The following is a 12,508-nucleotide window of genomic DNA, read 5'->3' as shown; positions in this document are numbered from 1 at the left end:
AGCAGAGACCGCGGCGGGGACGGTGCTTTGGGAGGTGCCCTGGCCTCCCCTCCAAGCCCGCGGTTGTTCCCCCGCTCCCACCCCACCTTTTTCTGGTTGATACTCTTAACCTCCTTTCCCTGTAATTCTGCAGCGGGTGGCCTCTTTTGAAATGCAGGTTCCAAACACCAGTGCTCGAGTTTGCAGCCTGGCTTCACCTGGGGTGTCCCGGGGTGCTGTCCCTTGTTGATCAAAAGATGGAAAAGAAAAAAGCCGGAACCCCTGGGAGGGGGCGCCCGGCGTGCCAGCTGACAGCCATCAGTGACCACAGGGGATCAGAGATGGAGCTTCGCAGCAGTGGCAGTGGCTTGTCTGTCCCCGTGGAATCTCCTGGGTAGGGCTCTCCTCGGCAATGAGGGCTTTTTACTAAAAAGCGTTTTGCAGTTTTACAAACTTCACTCTTAAGTCTCAGAAGCTTTAGCTGTGACCGAGTGTCCACCCACATCCCTGCTTCTTGGCCACTCAGTGCTGTTTTCATTTAGCTTTTGCACAGACATCTGGGACCCAGAGGACCCAGCTGCCACGGTCCGAGGGAGGAAGGATTTCTGAGGCATTTCTTTATTTCTTGCTATGGCCGAGGGGGCTGTGTCGGAGTCAGCTCTGCAATGCCTCTGGAGTGGCAGCGGCATTGTAGACACCTTCGGGTGGGAAGCGGCCAGTCCCAGACCTCCTGTTTGGGGATGGATGCATTTTAAAAAGCCTTTAGAAAGCAGGGTGTTTTAGTTGGCTTGGGCCGCCATGACAAAGTGCCACAGACGGGGACCTTAGACAACAGACATTTATTTTCTCACAGCTCTGGAGACTGGAAGTCGAGATCAAGGTGTCCTCAGGGTTGGTACCTTCCGAGCGTCTCCCCTTGGCTTGTAGACGCCGCCTTCTCCAGGCATTCTCACGTGTCTCCCCGTGTGTCTGTGTCCTAATCTCTTCTTTTAAGGACACCAGGCAGATTGGATTGGGGTCTACCCTAATGACCTCATTTTACCTTAATTACCTCTGTAAAGACCCTGTCACCAAATACTGTCACGTTCTCAGGTCCTGGGGGTTAGGACTTCAACATGTGGGTTCTGGGGGGAGTGGGCACAGCTCAGCCTGTAACAGGGAGATGTGACGTGTTCACCTCTCTCCTCCCCGAGTACCAGCTTTCTGGAGCCCTGTCGGCATCCTTTCGGGCACCTTGTTGAAGGAAATGCGATCCCCCGTCTGCGTGCTCTTCAGCCCGCGCCCACCTTGGCTCAGAAGAGAAATGGGGACTCATAGGCTGGGTCTGAGGCGGGTCCTATGCCGGGTCACCCCCTCCCCCAACCCCTGGCTCCCGAGCTGGGGTTTTTATGACACGCCGCCCACCTGAGTTCACCCAGCATCAGCTCAAATCTACTGTTTGATTTTCGCCTTCGTGCTGTAGATCAGAGCTGCTGAGAAAGTTGTTAATATTAAAGTGAATACCGACGCTCAAGACTTAGAAAACACTTTCATGTTCTGTCTCAGCTCAGGCAGCTGCCAGGCTGGGGATGGGTTCAGAAGAGCCGTTTTGATGGAGGCGGTTACCCAGCAGGGGAAAGAAATAATGAAAATGGCATTACGGTGTCTCCTGCGGGATGCAGTGACATTTAAGAACCAACAAAAGAGCCGGGGCTGGAACGTTCTGGGCCGCCTTCATTACACGTGTAGAATCACAGTAACCGCGGCTGGTGGAGACCCATCCACCTGCCTTGTCCACAGGTGGGCTTGCCAAGGGTGCTGCTGCCTCCTGGGGGCCCTGGGGGGATGACGGAGGTGAGGTTGGGGTTTGGAAGAAAGCCTCGAGGGTCTTCAGCCCAGGTGGGCGGCTCCAGCCTGTTCCACGCCCTGGAGGGGCGCGATTGGTTACTCCGGGGATGGGGATAGGGGTCGGGGTTCAGCGAGCCTACTTCAAGCCCTCTGTGCTTCAAGTAGGAGAGAACAGGAATGATAAGATATGTGGGAAAAGTATAAACAGGCACTTTTGTGTCATAATGCTGACTGTTTAAGGCCATGCTCCAGCAGAGAATGCAATCTAGTCTCCAAAGTATTTTTTTTTCAAATTGGTGCAAAGGTGTAGGTGTGCCTTCCGCCCACCCGCGAAGGACCTCCTCGGGCTGTACGCGTCTCGTCTTCCCCCCTTGACTCAGAACTGAAAGTGGGGCCTGGACGGGTGTGGAGGTGAGGGTTGGTGAAGAAACCTCCGGGCAAAAGTCGGGGTGAACTCTGCGGTAGGGAGACTCCTCTGGGGATCCACCCATCGTCCCTGTTGGCTTGGGGACAGCAGTTGTCAGGACGCGAGTTTCAGGGCCTGGGATGTCCCCTCTGTGGGGTGCCACATGCTGGAGCATCTCGGGGCAACTGGAGCAGGAGAAACAGCTTTCTCTTGATTCTCGCAGGGGGGCTCCTTGGAATGCAAACGCTTCCCTCTTAGACCTTAATTGAGGAAAGTTCTGGAACCCTTCCTCCTCCACTGACCCCCATTTTCAGTGAATGGTTTTCTCCCCCTGAAGAGGGACCCTCGTCCTCAGGGACTAAGTGACAGCGAGACCGTTGGCGCCTGCGCGGTGACGGGCAAAGGCTGGGAAATGCCTCCTTTTATTGTCCTCAGGGTGGCGTGTCTTTGAAACCCACTGGTTTTGGGGAGCCTACTTGCAGCTCTGGTTCCCCCGGAACAGCCACACGGCCTCATGCAAGCGCTGAGCCCAGAGCCCCACACACCCTAAGGTCCTAACTGGATGTGACACAGAGCTGTGTTGTTTTAAAGCAACCGAATCCTCGTCCCCAATTTGTGTGCCAATATTTTATTGTCCTTTTCATTGTTTTAAGCAGTGTTTACTTTGGATTTCTGGGTATTAAATAAAAGCCACTGAAACCCTGGCTGTGTTGTCGACCTGCTCGTGGGCTGGCGGCGGGAGCCGGCGCGTTCCAGGGGCGCAGCACCCAGATGATGTGCTGTGGTTTATCCCAGAAAAGGCCGCTGCCTCCGTCTGGCTGCCGTGGTTTCTTTCGTGCCTTTAAAAGCTGTCATGGTTGTGCCAGCCCTGTGCTTGGTGCTGGGGCCACAGGATGCCAGCACAGCCCTGCTCCCTGGGAGCTGCCAGCTGGACGAGGAAGGAGCCAGCTCATGCCCTGTGTGGGGAATGGGGCCCCGGGGGGCTGCGACCAAGGGTTTCATGGGCGGGAGCCATGGCGAGAGGAGGGTGGCGGAGTCACAGCTGCGGCTGAGTCATAATAAAGAACGGAGCAGGCGAGTCTGCCCATGCACCTGGTTCCAAACCAGAGCGGGAGATGCCAGCGGCCAGTGGCACGGGCTGGATGAAAGGGCCACTACAGGGAGATGGTCCCCTCTTTACCCGCTGGGGCAAGAGACCCTGAGGTGATCCGCAGTGCGGCCAGATCTTGGGGGCTGCACGCTGGCCCTGCTGTAAACCCTCCCCGCAGAAGTTGTGGGATGCTTCAGGTGCATCTAACTTTTCTCTACGAAAGGTTAACATTGTGACTATGAAAGTATGGCTAGCCTGGGGCGTGAAGCAACAGTGCTATTAAGAAATGCTAAAAATTACAAACTGTTGCTAGAAAGATCCTGGGCTTTGGAGAGACACCTGGGTTTACATCTGGCTTTGTTCCTGTGTGACTGCTGGTGAGTTAATTAACCCATCCTTTCCAGAGTCACCCCTCACCAAATTCACCCCTCCCTCCCTTAAAATTCCGACCAGGGTGGTTCTCCCCCCCCCCCCCCCCCCCCCCCCCCCCGCCCGACAAGTCTCGCTGCTAGGCACAGCGTGTGCCATTTTGAGAAGAGCAGACTCAGTTCCACATCTCCCAAGATTAATGTTCCAAGGAACCTTCTGGGAAATGTGACCCTGGCCCACTGTACTTGCCTTGGAATAATAGGTTTCTATGGCGTTTGTGTCCTGATCTTCTTGCTCTCAAGAACTGGTTTATGGACTGAAATGAGGCAGTTTGAAAGAGGGAATGGCAGGTATTGTTTAGTGCCACAGAACACAACCATTAGAGAGAAGAGCCCTCTGTTTTATGGTCATTCATATTCTTGTACGATTTTATAAGTGTACATTTGTGCTGGTTAGGGGCTCGAATAGCTATACTTGCCTCTTTAACTAGGTGTTAAGCTCCTTGAAAGTTGAGATCATGGCCTATTTTCTATTTTATTTCCCCTTCTCTATTTTCAAGTGATAGGAACCCAACTTGAGATAATTTCTTGGCTTTTATAATCAAACAAGGACAGAGCAAAAGTAAAGTCGGCTTTGGGTATTACAGATCCTGGGAATCAAATACCCTGAAGACATTCTACCTTCATCTCTCTCTTTCTCTCGTACACATACACATGTGCGTATACGTATAAACACGTGTGCACACATGCGTGCACACGCATGCAAACACTTTTCCCTCTCTTTGTGTGTCACTTCATTTCCTCTTCTGTAGTCATCTCCTCTGCCAGCTGGGCTTAGTTGCTCCGCCGCATGTGGGATCTTCCTGGACCAGGGCTCGAACCCGTGTCCCCTGCATTGGCAGGGGGGGTGCCCCCCCCCCCCCCCGCCCCATACCTGGCAACGTCTGGACACAGTTTGGAGGGAGGGGCATCTCACGATACACAAGACCGGCTCCCCTCCTCCCAACAAAGAATCCCCCAGCTCAAAACGTCCGAGATGCTGAGGTTGAGAAACCCTGCTGTGAATCGCCAAGTCCTTGAGCCTGCCTAACCTGTGGTTTTCTTGGATGGGATAATCTATTAATATTGATGAGGCTAAAGCATCATCCTGTGACGTCAGTTCTTTCAGGCCAGCAACGGTGCCTGACCTTGCAGGAGTCTTCTTGTTGGTCCTGTTCAGGGCACATTCCCCCAGGGTCTGGTTTTGTCCAAGTGGCCAGGGGCACAGCCACGGAGAGAGAGACAGGTGTGTGGATAATTCCCAGGGAGAACCACGATGATGGAGGGGCCCCGGGTGTGGCCGGGAGAGGTTAATGCTCTCTGGGGAGGGGCAGTGAGGACTTCCGGGAAAGGAATGAGAACAGTGCCTCAGGTAGACCTGCAGTGGAGGTGGGCACGCTGTAGTCCTCTTCTATAAGTTCTGTCCCCATTCTTCCTGGCTGACCCCCTGGTGTGAGTGGCGTGCTCTAAGGAAAGCTCTCCATCCAGCCATCCCCTCCCCACAGGGATGCTGTTGGGGATGTGGCGGGGGGACATCGGAATCTCTGCTTCGGTCAGGGTCCCTGCCGAGTGGCCCGTCCCCGGGGAAGTGTGACATTACGTGCCACCTGCCCTCAGCAGAATTTGTAGACTCTGAAATTTCAGAGAAAGAAGGGGCCTTCTGAGGTCATCTTGTTTAAGCCTTTCGCAGGCAGGAGCCAGCTCAACACTGACAGAGGGTCATGGACACTGCAGGGACAGGGACTGTTCCTTCTGCAAGGACAGCATCTTGGGCTTGGGAAGTTCAGATTTCGTCAGGTTTCGTTTTAAGTGGGGGTATCGTTTGATTCAATAAATCATTATAATCCTCACTAGCGACCAGGGTTAGGCGTTACCCTGGGGTGGGACGTGGGAAGCCCCATGAGCTCCACACAATAGGAACTTGAACATTCATTTAGTCAGTATTTATTGGGGGCCGACCGTGTACCAAGCTAGGTCCTGGGGATGCAGCCTGGAACAGGGTGGACACAGCCGCTGCCTGGGAAACTGGAGCGTGGAAGGGTACGCAGACTGGGGGGAGGGTGTGGACAAGGTCGGTGCAGACAGGGCAAGTTCTGGGAAGAAAATAAGACCGTGATGTACTGGAGAGATGCAGGTGGGCTGGGAGACTTCGGAGGCAGAGGGATTTGAGCTAGGACCCGTGATTCACACCTCCCCCTCCCCTCCGGACCTAGGGGGGACCCGTGGCTCGGTCCAGCAATGGGCTGAGGACAGCCATGATAGGGTAAAACGTTTAAGTCATATTGTACATCTAAATCCTGTCTCCTTTGCTGACCCTCGGTGTGCCTTTCCAAACACCTGTGCAGGATTCTGATTTGCTACATGTTTGGAATGTAGCTCGAGTTTTCCGACCACGTCAATTGTTTAAATGCACTGACATTGTGCCAGAAAGCCAGAAGGGGTATTCGGAGAGTGATGGGACATGTCATAGGACATAGGAGCCGTCTTAAAGCGTGTCCATGTTGTGGACAATTGAGCATCGGAAAGTATAGCACTCTGAATTCAAAAAATTCAAAAAATTACGTTTACGGTGACACTAAACAAGGATGAAGGTGAAGACCTCCTTTTTCTTTTCATATATATATATTTTTGGCTCCCCAATGCGGCATGCGGGATCTTAGTTCTCCGACCAGGGATGGAACTCGTGCCCCCTGCATTGGGAGCGCGGAGTCTTAACCACCGGACTGCCAGGGAATTCCACACATACTTTCAATTGTCTGTAGGCTCCACATAAATGGGGCTTTTCTTGGTTCTGCCCCACTACTCTACCCCTTCCTCTAAAGGAGGAAGTCCCTTGTTTAACATTTTATATTTATATAATTTCAGACTTAGAGAAAAGTTGCCAGATTAGTATAAAGAATTCCTATATTTACCCCAATCCCCATAAATGTTAACATTTTACCGTATTTGCTTTATCCTTTCTATCTTCTCGATATAGATATAGATGCAGGTATTTAGATATAGGTCAATCTATGTAGATAGAGATCTATGTATCATCTGTCTATCTATCTAGATAATTATCTGTCTTTCCTGAGTAAGTCACATAGGTTATGCCCTTTTATCTCTAAATACTTTGATGTGTGTTTCCTAAAAACAAAAACATTCTCTTACATAATTTTAGTACCAGTGTCATTACCAGGAAATAACATTGATGCAATAGCGTTATCTAATCTATAGGCCTTAATTCTATGTTTCCAGTTATCCCGATAATGTCCTTTTCCCCAAAGAAATGCATTTGGAACAGTTCTTCAGTCTCTCTTTACTCTTCGTGACATTGATGCTGAAGAATACAGGCCAGTTATTTTCTAGAATGTCTCTCAGCTTGCATTTGTCTCATGTTTCCCTCATGATTAGATTCGGGTTGTGCGTTTTTGGCAGGAGCTATGTGTTCTTCTCAGCTCCTCTTATCAGGAGACATAACACGTTGATCTATCCCATTTCTTCTTAACTTGATTACTTAGTTAAGATGATGTTTATCATGTTTGTCTACTGAAAATGTACCTCTTCTTTCGAATGATCTCATGGGGGAAGGATTTCTATGGTTATAGGGTTAACTTTCGACCAGAAATAATTAGAAAACTGGGCAAAAATGTAGGCGAAAACTACTTCAGACATTAGACCAGAGGCAGGGCAGGTGTATGAACCTTAAAAAAAGGGGGAAACAAATGAGGTCAACCCTACGATTGCCCAGCCTTCCTTCCTGAACGTTATTCCTGGACGGGGCTGCAGGAGTGGGAGCTCAAAGAGAGCCCAGTGGTCTCACTGAATTGAGGAGACAGAGATCAGAGTTTAAGGAGGTCAAGGTTAAAAGCAAACTTTAAAAGTATCAGAGTAATTCACAATTAACTGCCTGCCAGAAAAATGCCAACAGTCTTTAAAGGAATGCAGTGAAATTCTCCCAACAACGTAAAATCCTTAATGTCTACATTCAGTTTAAAAAATTACTAGAAATACGAGGCAGAAGAATGTGACCCATAACCAGGAAAAGAATTACTCAATAGAAGCAGATCCAGAAATGACAGAGATGGTGAAGTTAGCATTCTACAAGACAACTGACCTGGGCTCTTTAAAAATATTCATGTCGTGGAAGACCGTTCCAGAGTAAAAGACTCTAAAGAGACATGACAGCCAAATGCCACCAAGTGGAACCTGTGATCCTGATTGGATCTTGCAGTAAAAAAAATAAACAAAACCCCTGTAAACAGCATAATAATAATTGGGGAAATTTGAATATGGATGAAAATATTACTATTTCAGTGTTAATTTTCTTGGGTGTCATAACGGTATGTGTCCCGTAGTAGAATATCCTTGTTTCTAGGAGATAAATTCTGAAATATTTAGAGATGACGTGTCACAGTCCCTCCCTGCAATTTATTTTTAAATGGTTCAGAAAAAGTGAAAGAAAAGGCAAACGTAGTAAAATGTTAAAAAATAGAACAAACAACCAAACCTGTATTGAGATTTGGGGATGTAAGTATCATGTACATACTTTATATAGTTATGTAAGCATAGCTATGATAGATAACTCTAATATAACTATATAAAATAATTATGTTTTCTATATAAAGTTCAAGTTTAAAACAATGGTATTGAGAGATAGAATCATTCTGTGAATTGGGGTCTCAAAAACTGAGACATTACCAGGAAAATATGAACTCAGGAGATGTTCTGCAGGGTGTGTATATGAGTATGTACACTTTCATGTGCATGTGCGTGTGTGTGTATAACTCCGCAAGGAAGGAAGAATGGTGATTATTACTGTCCTTTCTGCGGCTGGTCATGGGCTGTAATTACATTTAGATCTCTTCTACTTTTCACTACAGATTTGTTTTACCCCTGCCTCCCCCCGCCCACCAACCAGGACTTCAGCTGCTCACTGTTTGTTGCCTTGTGCGGGGACCTCAGTCTTCCTTTCTGAGGGTTCCGAGCCTTTCCTTGTCCTGTCACTGTGGGGGGCTGCGGGTTGCCATTCATTTTTAGCGCATGACATGACCGTTCTAGGAGGCACCCCAGCGACTCTCCTAGGTCCCAGATCCCCTCCTCCATGCCCCTACTGTGTTGCAGTAACCCTATTTCCCCTTAAAATAATCAGGCTTACATCCCCATCCAACATGGTAACCCTCTCTTTTGTTTTTACCCGTTGGCCCAGTGGCAATAGGACACACTCATGGCCAGGTTGTGTGCTTCTGGCAAAAGTATTCCTCTCTTGGGTACTAAGCCTCTTAACTGGCACAGGCCAAGGTGCTTTCCCCTTGTTGTCAGGGCTGACCCCGAGGGAAGCTGTAGCCCTGCAGCCTCTGCTTCTGGATCCTCCCAGCCATCCCTGGCCACAAGCAACTAAAGCCAAGACGCGAAACAAATTCTATCATTTTCTCAATGTCCCACGATGTGACCCAGCAGAGATCTGGTAGATGCTTGTGCATCCAGGCTTACTCTCTCTTCTTGAGTGGAGACTACTGTGTAGATAAGCCTGAGTGGGTCCGCTGGAAGATGGTGCCCATGTGGTCAACCGCCAGCCTGCCACGGCCAGACCTTTGAATGAGGCCATTCTGGACGACCTGCCACCAGCTGACCACAGAAGCATGAGAGAGCCCAGCAGAGGTCACCCAAGCTGTTCCAGATGGGAACTGCCTGGCCAACTCACAGAATCACATGCTAAATAGAACGGCTGTTGTTTTGAGCTACTAAGTTTTGGGGTGGTTTGTTATGCAGCAAAAACTAACTGATATACCCACCCTGCCTTAGATGAACAAAGGCTTCCCCTTGGCCTCTGCCATGTTGAAGTGACCTCAGTTCCATTGAACTTGGGGCGCCCGACTCAATGGCAGCTTCTCCCAGCATCATTCCTGGGCTACCGAGGATGGCCACTGATGTGTCCTCTGGGTCTTCTCAGGGGAGATGGCCACATGTGACAAATCCACTCAAATATCCTTCCACATTATACCAGGGTATGGCTGTCATCCCATTTTCATTCAGTGGAGGCCAATGCCAAGTCCATTTTCAGTAAGCAACCTGGCAAGTGGGTTAGAACCACTCCCAGCTGGTCCCACTGGTGCCCCGGGATTCAGACTCCCCAGCAAGTGCATCTGTATCAGTGAATGCAGCCCGATCTACAAGTGTGTCTCTTCGTCCCTGGCCCAACACCCTTCCTGTACATGTTTCCCCTTTTTTGCTGATATAAATTAGCAAATGTTTACCATTTTAAAAAAGATATAAACCTCACCCCCCAGGTTTGACTTTGTATCTGCCCTCCAGAACAGGCTGGAACTGACTGTTGTTTTAAGTCTGGGGGCTGGGAGGGTGACAGGGATGGTGCGTGAGAAGAGTCAGCTTGCCCTGCAAGGTGGACCTCCATGAGGTCATTACAAAGTTTCCTGGGAGGGGAGAGCCTCTTCCATCAGCCACGGGGGCAGGGCTGCTCCTGCTGCCGGGATTCAGGCTTGGGTGCTTGGATTTAACTGCAGGTGACTGACTATTCCATGCTTAGAGTCCCTCTTTTCCCCCAGAGGATGCCCTGCCTTTCACACAGGAAACTTGGCGAGGCTGTGGATTTAGTCTGCAACACACAGGATTAGATTCTGCATCTGGTTTTCAGCTGTATCAGCCCTGTAACAGCCCCAAGAGATGGGAAGTCTTTTAGGGCCATTATAAGAACTCCCTGGTACTCTAACTAGAGAGGAGTACCAGGTAACCTGGACTGAGGATTTAAAGCCCTGGGACTATTTACTTTTAAGAAACTCTTTGGTATGACAATAAAGAAAAAACTCACCCACAGTTCTTGAATAAACAATGCTTATCATATTGTGTATGGAAGCCGCAACGCAGTCTGCCGAAGCTAGGGATTTAATAGGTACTTAGTTCTGGGCGATTACAGGTAATCGTTTTGCCACCGTGTGCCTTGACCTACAAGATTTCATTCTCTGACGGTTACGAGGTCCTCACTGTCTTGAAATCAACCAGAACTAGTAACCAATTCCAGATCCCCATCCAGGAGGGTACATTGCCTGCAATTATTTCTGGTAACCAATCCTACGTTATTTGGGATTCAGCTGCAGATAACTGGAACCACTTTAGTTGCTGAAGCAGAAGGGAATATAACACAGGAAATCAGGTGATCACAGAGCCATGGCAGTTTGTGTGGGAGCAGGCTGGACAGGGGGTCCTCCAGCAGTGACTCAGAATAATATTGCACGCTGGCCACCACCATGGAGCTCCTCGGCCACCACCAAGGAGCTCCCGAATGATGGCTGGCTCCAGAAGCACGATCTCGGGGCCAGATATTTTCTGTTCACCTCTCAGATCCACTCGCCACTGTTTTCCACCCTGACCTCGTGGACTGTGGCATCAGTGGGCTTTCTGGCCTCTGACTTCCAGCTGGATTTGACCAATGGGTGGCCTTGGCAGGAAAAAGGCGTTTGGAGCAGAGTGAGGTCAGGTTATTTATCCCTCTGGCTCTGTCCCTCTGCTGGGCCACGGGGGTTGGCTGCATCCTTTACCAGAAGCCACAGCCCCTAGCCGTGGCCCCTCTTAGCACATGTGTCATTCTCTTCCTGGGCTCTGGAATCCATTCCTGCCTCTGCCCCATTAGGCTTTGGAACTGGGACAGCTCCTTTACTGCTAGCCTCGGGGTGCGGTGCCATGTCTTCTGGGTTCCCTAAACCCCGCCCCAGCAGTCCCTTTACTAAATACTCTCCAGTTTCCGCATTTGAGCGTGCCATCTCTTTGCTGCCGGGACCCTGGGCAATGCACCTACTAGGCTGCAATCCAGGGCTCAGAAAGCTGCCACCCAAGCATGGGATCTGTAGCCATGCTGTGCCCACTACACCTGCCCCAGCAAAATGGGTGTCCAGGCACATCTTCTCACTGCATTTTGTCACGAATCCCGGTCTCGCGTGGGTGCTTCAGAATGGCAGACTAAACCATGTGCCTCTGTGTCTTCCTCTGTAATGTGGGGATATAAAAGCACCTGCCTCTGAGGCTGGGTTCAGGTAAAATTAAAGCCCTGACAACTATGCCAACAAATATTCACAGCAACACCAGTAATACCTTTTGTCATTTTCATAACATTTCACGAACAGCCACTCTTTCTTGCTTGCACGCTTCTCATCTGCTCTGCCCCCTTTTCTGCAGGATCTGTCTGCGGAGAAGGGGTGGTTAGCTTCTGGTCACCCAGCACCGTCACCTGTCGCTATGGAAACTCACGACTTCAGCCTGGCTCATGAAGATTCAAGCTCTAGAGACCAGCTTGAGTCGGCCCCGCTGTCCTGGGATCTCTCCTTCTGGAATTCCTCTAGTCCTTTGCACGTTCCCTCTACCTGGAATATTCTTACCCGTCTTCTTCAACTGGCAAGCTCTTATACATCCGTCAAAGCCCACTTCCCCTTTGGAAAGACTTCTTGATTGCCTAGGCAACAGTGGCCATCGATATTTATCCATTGAGCCCCCTTTGTGCCAGGCGTTGCTCTAGGCACTGAGACAAAGGAAACCTTCACGGGGCTGTGGTAAAGGATCTACTCTTTAGATGAGGCAGCTAGGGGAGGCTTCCTGTAGGAGGAGGCACTTAAGCTGATGATAACAATGCAAACTAAGCCATTTTAGAAGCTGGCGTAGGGCCTTCTAGGCAGAGGGCACAGTGAGTGTGAAGACCCCAAAGAAGGAAGGTATGTGGCACTTTCAGGGAATAGAAAGGTTGTCGGTGTGGCTGGGAGGGCGTGAGGGTGGGAGAGGATACGAGATGAGGATGGAAGTGTAGCTGGCGGG

This window comes from Lipotes vexillifer, unplaced genomic scaffold, assembly GCF_000442215.2.
Source record: "Lipotes vexillifer unplaced genomic scaffold, Lipotes_vexillifer_v1.1 scaffold382, whole genome shotgun sequence".
Lineage (NCBI taxonomy): Eukaryota > Metazoa > Chordata > Mammalia > Artiodactyla > Lipotidae > Lipotes > Lipotes vexillifer.
Note: the sequence above shows the minus strand (reverse complement) of the source record.